Raw genomic sequence first — 11,487 nt, forward strand, 5'->3', positions numbered from 1 at the left:
AGGAGATCTGCAAATCAAGCATATACATATACATGTACATATCTGACATCTCTGATGATCATGCCTAATGATACATTAATAGGCATCTAATAATACATGAATTTGGGGTATGGAAACAACTATCTGAATAGAAGGGATCATGTGTATGGATCCATAGTATGGTCGCAGCCATCTGAATATAAAGGATCATGAATATGGACCCACGGTATTGTCGCAACCATCCGTCTAGGGGAAACATGTATACAATCATGAATAACTCATAACTGCAAGCAACCTAGATTTTATCAGACAAAATCCAGGGTCTTGTGCTCCATCTTGACCCGGTCAATGTACAAATTCTAACATGTGAATAGAGGTGTCGAAGTCAAACATGATAGAAAACCACCTGATTAATAGTCAATTATGTAAATCATTAACAGGCATGAGATAAACCACTAATAATGACAATGGCTCTCAATGTACAATCAACACAATCCACGAATGTGAATAATGGAGCTGAAGTCGAACACTTGTGGAATCATCTGATCGAAGGTCAATAATGTAAACCTGTCGTCGAATGTGAATAAATCTCCATTGAGGCATGCAAGCTCTAAGGTACTGGAATGGAGTTTCTAGATCATCTTCCCAGATAATGAGCTGAAGTTGACAGGAAATGATCCATCGAAGGAGGGTCATAATGAATCCCACATCATCGACATGAAACAAAAGGATGTAGTAGATTATATAAGTGTGATCCATGATTGTGGAAAAAAGTCAGACAATGTATAAGCAATAAAGAACTGCAAATAGGACTCCTCTTGAAAATATCAGTGACATGACTATAGAGTTTGGCATCATTTGACTCAACATAGGATCAGAGGTCATGATGATGAAATGGTATAATCATATGAGAGGCAAAATGGATTTCCCAAACCCAAGAAGGCAAGTGACTAAGTGAGGATGTCCCAAACCCGACACGAGCAACAGAAGAGTGTCATATTCAAGAGTGACATGCTGACTTTACAAAATACAAGAGATGATCACTTTCACTTTTTCCCCCACCATTTCTGGCAAGTACCCCATATATTTTTTATCGCAAGCTTGAAGGGGATAGCATATGCTTTCCATATAAATCATCCTTCGAATGAATCCATCCTAGTAAGTTTTACGAGCCCTAGGAAGGAGAAACTCGGTCTCGTCATGGTGACAAGCCCTATGTCATTTAATTTTTATGAGTCCGGTGAAGGGGAAACTCGATATCTTTTTCATGTTTAGAGAGTTTGAAAAAGAAGAGGAAAAGAAAACTCCAAAGGTCCATTTTTGTAAATCATCTCTTGAACCGGAAAAGGTAGAAAACAATATCCAAGAGAACCTCTTAGCCATGTTTGACTAAAGTATTCCTTTTTCGTAAAATAGTCTATCTCAGTCCGGAAAAGGGTTAAACTTATACTGAGTAGATTCCATTTCATTTAATTTAAAGAGTTCAAAATGACAAGTACTCGACAATATTTTCATTTTTCGAGAGTCAGAAAAAAGCTTAAAGATGACTCTAGGGGGTTGCTTTTTCATTTATTTTTTACAAGTCTGAAAAATTGATAAACTAAAACTCGTTGAATCAGTCAAGATAAATCACCATCACCAAGAATATATGACTTGTTGTTGCACAAGGAAATGCACATTACCAATTTCGAGGTAAAAAATGAGTGAAATATTCCCTAATTTGGTAAAAAAAATATTATTTTAAACATATAAAAAGGCAAAAAGTAAATTATTTTTACCATTTCACTAATTTTCAATTTTGAGAGATTTTTACCTCATTTTACCTCGATTTTCAGGCAAGGAGTACGATCAATCCCGTACACCATTTGTTGGCAACTTGTTGCAAGTTAGAGATATGTTTCTTCCCTTCATTTTGGTACTTATTTCATGCATTTTCATCCATAGATTAGGCTGCAAGGAGGACTTACAAAAATTTTATGTCGAGGGTGACCAGCGGGTTTTACCCATCGAACTCATGTTGCTCACCCTATGGTCAATTAGGCCCTCGCGCTAGTAGCATGAGAAAATTCACACACAGTCGTGCTGGCGTTGAGGTAAATTTTTTTGTGTGAAATCCTCCATGTTAAATGGTTTTTTTTGGATTTTGTCTCCATGGAAGCTCATGAAATGTTGTTTTATTGATTTTCCACAGGATAATCAATCCAAAATGGTGGTTGAATCGAAATAAAGAGGACATGAAGTTGAAGACCATCAAGTAGCTCAAGATCAAGATTGTGTTGATGCCCTACAAGCATGTGGGTTCCTCAAGTTCTTCAGGATTCCTGGGATTAGATCCCAGCCTGAGTTATTGCAGCATCTGATCAGTTGGTGGGACGTGGATCACAAACTATTCATGATAGAGGATTAGGAACTCAAAATAGTTGTCATCGACCATTATTTCATTACCAGGTTGTCTAGAAAGGGACAACAGATTTATTTGTTTGGTTCGCGCACTAGAGGTGAAACCACGAATATGTTGATTACAAGGCATTGTCTAGGGACCAAAAAGACCCAAAGTGGGAAGACCGATATAATTACCATCACAAACCTCCCACAAATAATCCTGCATACTATGGCCTGAATAGTTGGGGTTGAAGCATTGCATGAGGCAACAAAATCTTATTTCCAGTACGCAATAGAGTGTCTGAATCCCACGGCCTTCAATTGGAGTGAGGGTTTGTTGGTTTCCATGAATCACCAACTTACCAAGTGCAAGTAAGGGAGTCTAAAACAATTTGGTTTCAGATCCATTTTGGTGACGTTCTTCCTGGAACGTGTGCCATTGTTTCGTTATAAGTGGTTAAAAGTGGATATACCAATGCCCAGAGATCCATGATTACTCAGATGGGGAGATTCGATGCCTTGACATGGAGGCGGCCAAAAAATGTCATTCCCTCTAGCATTTTTTATATGGCTGCATCAACAGCTAATCATGGTTGATGATTGGGCATACACAGGCAACAATTTCTAAGGAGATCCAGGTCTTCCACTTTTACTAGGCGCATAGTGGACCGATTCAGGTAAAAACTATTTTTGAAGTTTTTAATTTTTTTGTATGTAACTGAGATTTGACTTATGATGATTTGCAGATGTGGGACCAAAGAGACCTCCAAGGGTTTCTCCAATAGCTAGGTGAGTGGCACGCCAGATTGAGGAGGCTCCTTATGAGGAGGGAGCAGGTTCGATTATCGAGGTAGAGCATAACCTCAAAGCTTTAACCAGGGGCATTCTAGAGTACGCCTTGATACATGAGGTGCCATTGCGGTACCAGAGACACACGGTAGGGGTTTCCACTAGACTGCGTTGGCTGTTGGGCCGAGTCATCAGGGCTATTTCGTGCTACCATGAGCACCATGTGGGCGAATAACCAGCTCAAGTTTATTTTATGCACTAATGTAGGCTTATAAAGCCATGTGTCTCAAAATACAGATTTTTTCATTTTGATGTAGCAAACTCTTTTGAAAACACTCTCTCTCTCTCTCTATATATATATACATGTTTTTCTATTTACCATGTCTATTATGTTATGCTTTATGATTTACATGTTTCGTAAATGTCTATCTAACACATAATTAGCCAATGCATATGTTAATGTGTTCATGCGTCTTGGAATGCGATGATAAGTAATGAAATCAAAGTCTCGTTCCAAGAGATGAACTCACAAATACATTCTCAAAAGTCGAGGGTTTCTAACTTAATATTGTCCATTAAGTTGTACTACAATGAGCTATGAATCAAGATTCACGATTAACTCTCTAATGCCAAGAGCGATAGCTTCTGACAAAAATTCGATGACCGCACTATATTCGGCAATGTTATTAGTCGTACAACTTAAAAATATACCTTGTAAGTTCACTAACTCACCATTACGGTCATAGATTTCCCATGCAACAGAAGATAGATTATGTGTACTATGACAAGCATCATCAGCAAAGCCGACGTAACGGTTGGATAACATCTGCAAACCAAATAGATCACAACGTAAGCAGAGGAAAACATTTGCAAAAGCAAACACACCAAAACCACACTACACACTAATGTACACAGTATTTACATGAAAAACGCATAAAAATTTTTAGATGGAGCCCATTTGCAGACTCGAGTAATCAATCAACAGAGAGTAAAATTGGAGTTTCATCGTTGGCATGACATGTAAGCATCGACTCATCCAAATAGTGGAATAACACACATAAATGACAATTCCCCCATGCCCCCCAGGCGAGTGAGGGTTACGAGTCATAGGATGAATACCCCATTGTGATAATGGGCGAACAGTAAACACTCAGTGAGAAGATATCATAAAAGAGGGAAAGAAAATCTTAAGCTCACTGTGAGAAAAAGAGGCCCTTAGTTGAAATATTTTGACAATCTCAGCTTAGACTGAAATGTCAATGGGCAAGGTAGTAGTAATGTTCCCCATGTTTCCCTCAGACAAAACTTCATGTACCAAAATAGGTGTTTGAAGTGGATGAGTCAATGTACGAGAAACAAAGGTATCTAAACATGATGAAATCTTTCCAAGACTTGCGAGAAATGAGGAACGATGATGGGCATCATTCCAAGGAGTTTCTTCAAGAGACATAATCTCGACGATACTCTCGTCAGTGGGAAATGTCTCGTTCAAGGGATCCAGAGAATCCAAAGAACCAAGCCAAGGGGATTGTGAATACACATATAGATGCATACTAAGAGTAGTATGACTTTTAGAAGTGACCGCTGAAGCCAAAACAACAGCTTAAAAAGCGTGTTTTGCTGGGCTGAGTGACATGACATCGCCAAAAGAATCAACTTGATCAGTATGAGAAATGATCCAAGGATCATGTGAAGTGGAGATCATGTTAACAGAAGCAACATTTGGAGGTGGAAGGGAAAAAGTTCCCATAAGAGAAGAGTTTTTAAAAATGCCCACCCCAACACTCTCATAAGAGATTTCAATATTTCCCACATATGGCACATTTTCATTCGAAGAGATAGAAGAGAAAAAGGCTAACTGATCAATGGTGACTATTTTCCCCTCGTGAGGAAAACGGAGCACATGGAAAAAAGTAGAAACCACACAAAACATACCATGGGTCCAGAACCGGATTTATGCACGAATGCAATAAAGTACAAAAATAAACATAAATACAAAGATACAGTAGATATAACACTTCATTTCATTAATGTAAAATACTGAAATATGCTTACAAACAAAAATGGAAATAAACTAGCTCGGGCGATGGTAGCTTATCTCTGAGGAGAGATGTTGCAGCTACATGCCTCTGAACTATGTTACAATGAGGCTCGAAGGCATATTTATTGTTGAGAAATAATGTAAAACCATAAACATCCAAAAACCTAACCCTAGGAGATGAAGCGCTAAACTATGGGCCCCATTTGGGTAAATTGGTACATCAACTTCCCAGGGTCGTAACTTTGGCATACGACCTTTGTTTGACATGCACAATACCTCGTTAGAAAAATCTATCTGAGGACTACAACTTTCGAATGGCCAACAACTTTTTTCTGCCCATGTTGGCCCCCATTTTACCAAAAAACGTCGTTTAGGGCCTCATAATGGCTCCAGAAGTTTAGGACCCGAAAAACTGCCAAAAATGATAAATTGTGCTACAACTAAGGAAACTGAAAAAGTGGAAGAGACAATTGTGGGGATCCAAGTGGGATGGGCAGGTGGCCACCAACATCCACCTGGATCATTCCTCCCCCATTAGGAAGCAATGGTCCCCATTGCGTTGAGTGCCTTCATGAGATAGGGAAACTTTTGTTGAACTTGGTCCCTGGTTAGATGTTCTGCAATCTCTGATGTGTTCTATAATGGTGGGAAGCATGGTCGAGGGTGGTCCACATTGAACACTCGGTGCAAGCTAAGGAATGGGGGAATGCTTTGCTCCAAAGCTTTGTTTCCCACAACCTTGGTAATGTTGTAAGGACCATATCGGAGTGGTCTGAGCTTCCGATGGGCTCTTGTAAGGTGTTCTTTCTGTAGATGCAACCAGACTTTGTCTTCCACCTAAAACTTGCAAGGCACCCAATGTTGATCATGTCACTGCTTGTACTTGGAATTTTCCACAATGGAGCGGTGATATATTGACCCATTGGGTATAGGTGCTCCGGGTGTCAAATCAAACGAATGCTTGACCTAATAGTGCAACGACACCCCTGTGGGTGAGGAGAAGATGTTCTTGTATTCTTTCATGACCGTATCCACCTGCTTCTGCTACGTGGAGGAACCCTTCCCAGGGGCCATGGATGTGGCTACGACCTTTCCCTCACTTAGAGAGTGAACCAGAAAGAAAATGAATTTCCTAGTCTGGGAGATGATCTTACTGCATTTCTTAGCAGAGATCAAAGAGGTGGCAATAGGTGGGGCTACCTCCAGTATTCTGTATAACGTATTACCCAAATAAATAATCACAGTGCAAGGCCTTGACTCATACACAACATGTCACTTCCACAAGTATGGTTGGTCTAATACTACATCACAAACATCAAGAGGTGCAACATTACATAATACCTCATCTGTGAAGGGCTTGATGTTGTAGGGAAGGTAGAACTGCTGGCAGACTCAGAGATCTCATCCTTGGTGAAGCCACCCGATGTTGTACAGTTGTGGGTGTGGTATGGTCAGTAGGCCCAGTTACTTCATGACCTCTACTGAAATGAGGTTCTTTTAGCTGCCACTATCGACAATGAATTGCAGCAGGGAACCCTTCACCCACATTTGTGAGTGGAAAAGACGCTCCCCCTCCTCTGGATCTTCGGGCTTATTCTTCTGGATCTTGGCAGTGGCATTAGTGGCACCAAGATCTGAATCAATGATCTACTTCCCTTTGTCATTCCTCTTGTCGGGTTCTAACTCAGGGTCGGAACATGCATCTGACTCGGAAGCCTTCAACTCGGCCACAGCAACTGCTTGGCCCGAAACTCACTTATGTTATGAGTGGGGCTCTTATGGAACTCACACCACTTTATTGTGTCCTTCTTTGACTTCGTGGTGTTGTTCTTTTCTTGCAGCTTCGACGGGTTGTCTTGGGTCACACCGTCTTGGCTTTGTCCTTGGTTCTACTATTTGGGGAAGCCTTTCCCTTGCTTTGTATTCGTGGATCGAAAGTCTCGCTTCTTCTGTTTAAACTTCTGCTTGATCTTGTCAGTGTATTGGTACATCGTGCCGAGCGAGGAGATGTCTAGGAACTCCATCTCATCCTAGATATACCTGTGTAGGCAGTCGTGGTATTTAAGTACCAAATTCCACTCAGAATCATTAATACCCAACTTTGTACGAAGGGTATGAAAAATATTGGTAAACTCTGACACTTCTTGGTCCCTTCCTTGCCGCAGCGTGGTCCACTTTATGTATTTATCTTCATAGCTTCTGATAGGGTAGTACTGCTCCTTGATGGCATCCCAGAATGAATTCCAAGTGGGTGCGGTTGAAAACAGTGAGGCCGTACGTTCATCCTTCTTCTCGCAATAGGTTTCCCACCAGTCCTTGACTTGGGAGGCAGCTTTGAGAAGTGCAAAAGTGATCTTTTCCCAGCTGGAAAAATCATGAACAGAAAAATATCCTTTTAGGAAATTTAACCATCTATCTATGACATCCATATCTATCTAACCCCCAAATATGGGAATGTCAAAATTAACTTGTACCTTAAAGGGTGTGGTGCTTCCAGAGTAGCTGCTGGAAGAAGATGTGTTGCCCATGGGTAATCGCTGAAGGATCTGGGCAAATCGTCCATCATCGCGTTCCTTTATCGCTCGAGGGCTTCTTCGAGCAAGATTTTGGTAGGATCTCCTACCCCCTCATCTTTATTTTCTTATGCCATGGGAGGTCGTTGGGGTGTTTGCGAGACTGGTCTTGCAAAGGTTCAACCAGATCAAGCCTTAACTCCTAATATCCCAACCTCGTTGGGGACATGCAAAGAAAAAAAGAGAAAGAGCAGACCGCTCTGATACCACTGATCTAGATTTATGCAAGAGCGCAATAAAGTACATAAATAAACATAAATACAGAGATGCAATGGAAATAATACTTCATTTCATTAATGTAAAATACTGAAATATGCTTACAAATAGTAATGGAAATAAACTAGCTTAGGTGATGGTAGCTTATCTCTAAGGAGAGATGTGGAGGCTACATGCCTCTAAACTGTGTTACAATGAGGCTTGAAGGCATATTTATTGTTGAGAAACAATGGAAAACCATAAACATCCAAAAACCTAACCCTAGGAGATGAAGCACCAAACTATGGGCCCTGTTTGGGTAAATTGGTACGTCAACTTCCTAAGGTCGTAACTTTGGCATACGATCTTCGTTTGACGCGCACAATACCTCGTTAGAAATATCTATCCGAGGAATACAACTTTCAAATGACCAATATTGGTTTAAAGTCCATTTTCATCCCCGTTTTCCCAAAAAAAACGTCATTTAGGGCCTCAAAATGGCTCCTAAAGTTCAGGACCCAAAAAATTGCCAAAAATAGTAAATTGTGCTACAATTAAGGAAACAAAAAAACTGAAAGAGATTGTTGTGGGGGTCCAAATGGGATAGGTGGGTGGCCACCAACATCCACCTAGATCATTCCTCCCCCCTTAGAAAGCAATGGTCCCCATTGTGTTCAGTGCCTCCATGAGATGGGGAAACTTCTACTGAACTTGGTCCCTAGTGAGCTGTTTTGCAATCTCTGATGTGTGCAGTAATGGTGGGAAGCATGGTTGAGGGTGGTCCACATTGAACACTCAGTGCAAGCCAAGGAATGGGGGAATGTTTTGCTCCAAGGAATTGTTTCCCACAACCTTGGTAATGTTGTAAGGACCATATCAGAGTGGTCTGAGCTTCTGATGGGCTCTTGTAAGGTGTTTTTTTTGCATATGCAACTAGACTTTGTCGCCCACCTGAAACTTTTGTGGCACCCGATGTTGATCATGTTGCTTCTTGTACTTGGCATTTTCCACAATGGAGTGGTGATATATCGGCCCGTTGGGTAGAGGTGCTCTGGGAGTCAGATCAAATGAATGCTTGAACTAATAGTGCAACAGTACCCCTGTGGGTGAGGAGAAGATGTTCCTATATTATTTCATGACCGTATCCACCTACTTCTACTGCGTGGAGGAACCCTTCCCGGAGGCCATGGATGTGGCTACGATCTTTCCCTTAATTTAAGAGCAAACGAGAAAGAAAATGAATTTCCTAGTCTGGGAGATGATCTTACTGCATTTCTTAGCAGAGATCAAAGAGGTGGCGGTAGGTGGGGCTACCTCTAGTATCTTGTATAATGTATTACCCAAAGAAATAATCACAACGTCAGTCCTTGACTCATACATAGCGTGTCACTTCCACAAGTATGGTTGGCCTAATAATATATCACAAACATCAAGAGGTGCAACATCACATAATACCTCATCTATGAAGGGCTTGATGTTGTAGGGAAAATGGCACTGTTGGCAGACTCAGAGATCTCGTCCTTGGTGAAGCCACCCGATGTTGTACAATTGTGGGTGTGGTATGGTCAGTAAGTTCAGCCGCTTCATGACCTCTGCTCAAATGAGGTTCTTTTGGCTACCACTGTCGACAATGAATTGCAGCAGCGTACCCTTCACCCACATTGGTGAGTGGAAAAGATGTTGCCCCTCCTCTGGATCTTCAGGCTCATTCTTCTAGATCTTGGTGGTGGCAACAATGGCGTCGGGATCCGCATAAATGATTATTTCCCTTTTTCATTCCTCTTGTCAAGTTCTAACTCAGGGTTGGAACATGCATCTAATTGAGAATCCTTCAACTCAGCCACCGGTGACTGCTTGGCCCGACACTCACTTGTGTTATGAGTGGGGCTCTCATGAAACTCACACCACTTTCCTGTGTCCTTCTTTGACTTCGTGGTGTTATTCTTTTCTTGCGGCTTTGACGGGTTGTCTTGGGTCACACCGTCTTGGCTTTTTCCTTGGTTTTGCGGTTTGGGGAAGCCTTTCCCTTGCTTCGTATTCATGGATCCAAAGTCTCGCTTCTTTTGTTTAAACTTCTACTCAATCTTGACAGCATATCGGTATGTCATGCCGAGCGAGGAGATGTCCAGGAACTCCATCGTGTCCTAGATATACCTGTGTAGGCAGCCATGGTATTTGAGTACCAAATGCCACTCAGAATCCTTGATACCCAACTTTGTACGAAGGGTATGAAAAATATTGGTAAACTCCGGGCTTCTGACAGGACAGTACTACTCCTTGATGGCATCCTGGAATGAATTGCAAGTGGGTGTGGCTAAAAATAGTGAGGTCGTACTTTCATCCTTCTGCTCGCAATAGGTTTCCCACCAGTCCTTGATGTGGGGGGCGACTTTGAGAAGTACAAAATTGATCTTTTCCCGGCTGGAAAAATCATGAATAGCAAAATATCCTTCTAGCAGATTTAACCATTTACCTATGGCATCCGCATCTATCTGACCCTCAAATATGGGGATGTCAAAATTAACTTGTACCTTAAAGCGTGTGGCGCTTCAAGAGTAGCTGCTAGAAGTTGATGTGTTGCCTCTGGGTAGTTACTGAAGGATCTGGGCAATGTTGTCCATCATCGCGTTCCTTTGTCGCTCGAGGGCTTCTTCAAGCAAGATTTTGATAGGATCTCCTACCCCCTCGTCCTTCTTTTCTTCCACCATGGGAGGCCGTCAAGGTTTGCGAGGTGTTCTTGCAAAGGTTTAACCAGACCGATCCCTAACTCCTTATATCTCGACCTTGTTGGGGACATGCAAAGAAAAAAGAGAAAGAGCAGGCCGCTCTGATGCCATTGATACAAATTTACGCAGGAACACAATAAAGCACAGAAAGAAACATAAATACAGAGATGCATCAAAAATAATATTTCATTTCATTAATGTAAAATATTGAAATATGCTTACAAACAAAAATGGAAATAAACTAACTCGGGTGATGGTAGCTTATCTCTGAGGAGAGATGTGGCAGCTACATGCCTCTGAACTATGATACAATGAGGCTTGAAGGCCTATTTATTGTTGAGAAATAATGGAAAACCATAAACATCCAAAAAGCTAACCCTAGGAGATGAAGCGACAAACTATGGGCCTTGTTTGGGTAAATTGGTACATCAACTACCCAGGGTCATAACTTTGGCATACGATCTTCTTTTGACATGCACAATACCTCGTTAGAAATATATATCCGAGGAATACAACTTTCAAATGGAAAAAATCAGATTTTATATCATGTTGGCCCCTGTTTCCCAAAAAACACGTCATTTAGGGCCTCAAAACGACTCCGGAATTTCAGAACCCGAACAAACTGCCAAATTAGTAAATTGAAAAACTGAAAGAGATGGTTATGGGGGTCCAAGTGGGATAGATGGGTGGCCACCAACATCCACCTGGATCATTCCTCCCCCCTTAGGAAGCAATGGTACCCATTGTGATGAGTGCCTCTATGAGATGGGAAAACTTCTGTTGAACTTGGTCCTTGGTGAGC

This window comes from Pinus tabuliformis, chromosome 6, assembly GCF_031772625.1.
Source record: "Pinus tabuliformis cultivar Carrire ecotype Pingquan chromosome 6, CPIR1, whole genome shotgun sequence".
Lineage (NCBI taxonomy): Eukaryota > Viridiplantae > Streptophyta > Pinopsida > Pinales > Pinaceae > Pinus > Pinus tabuliformis.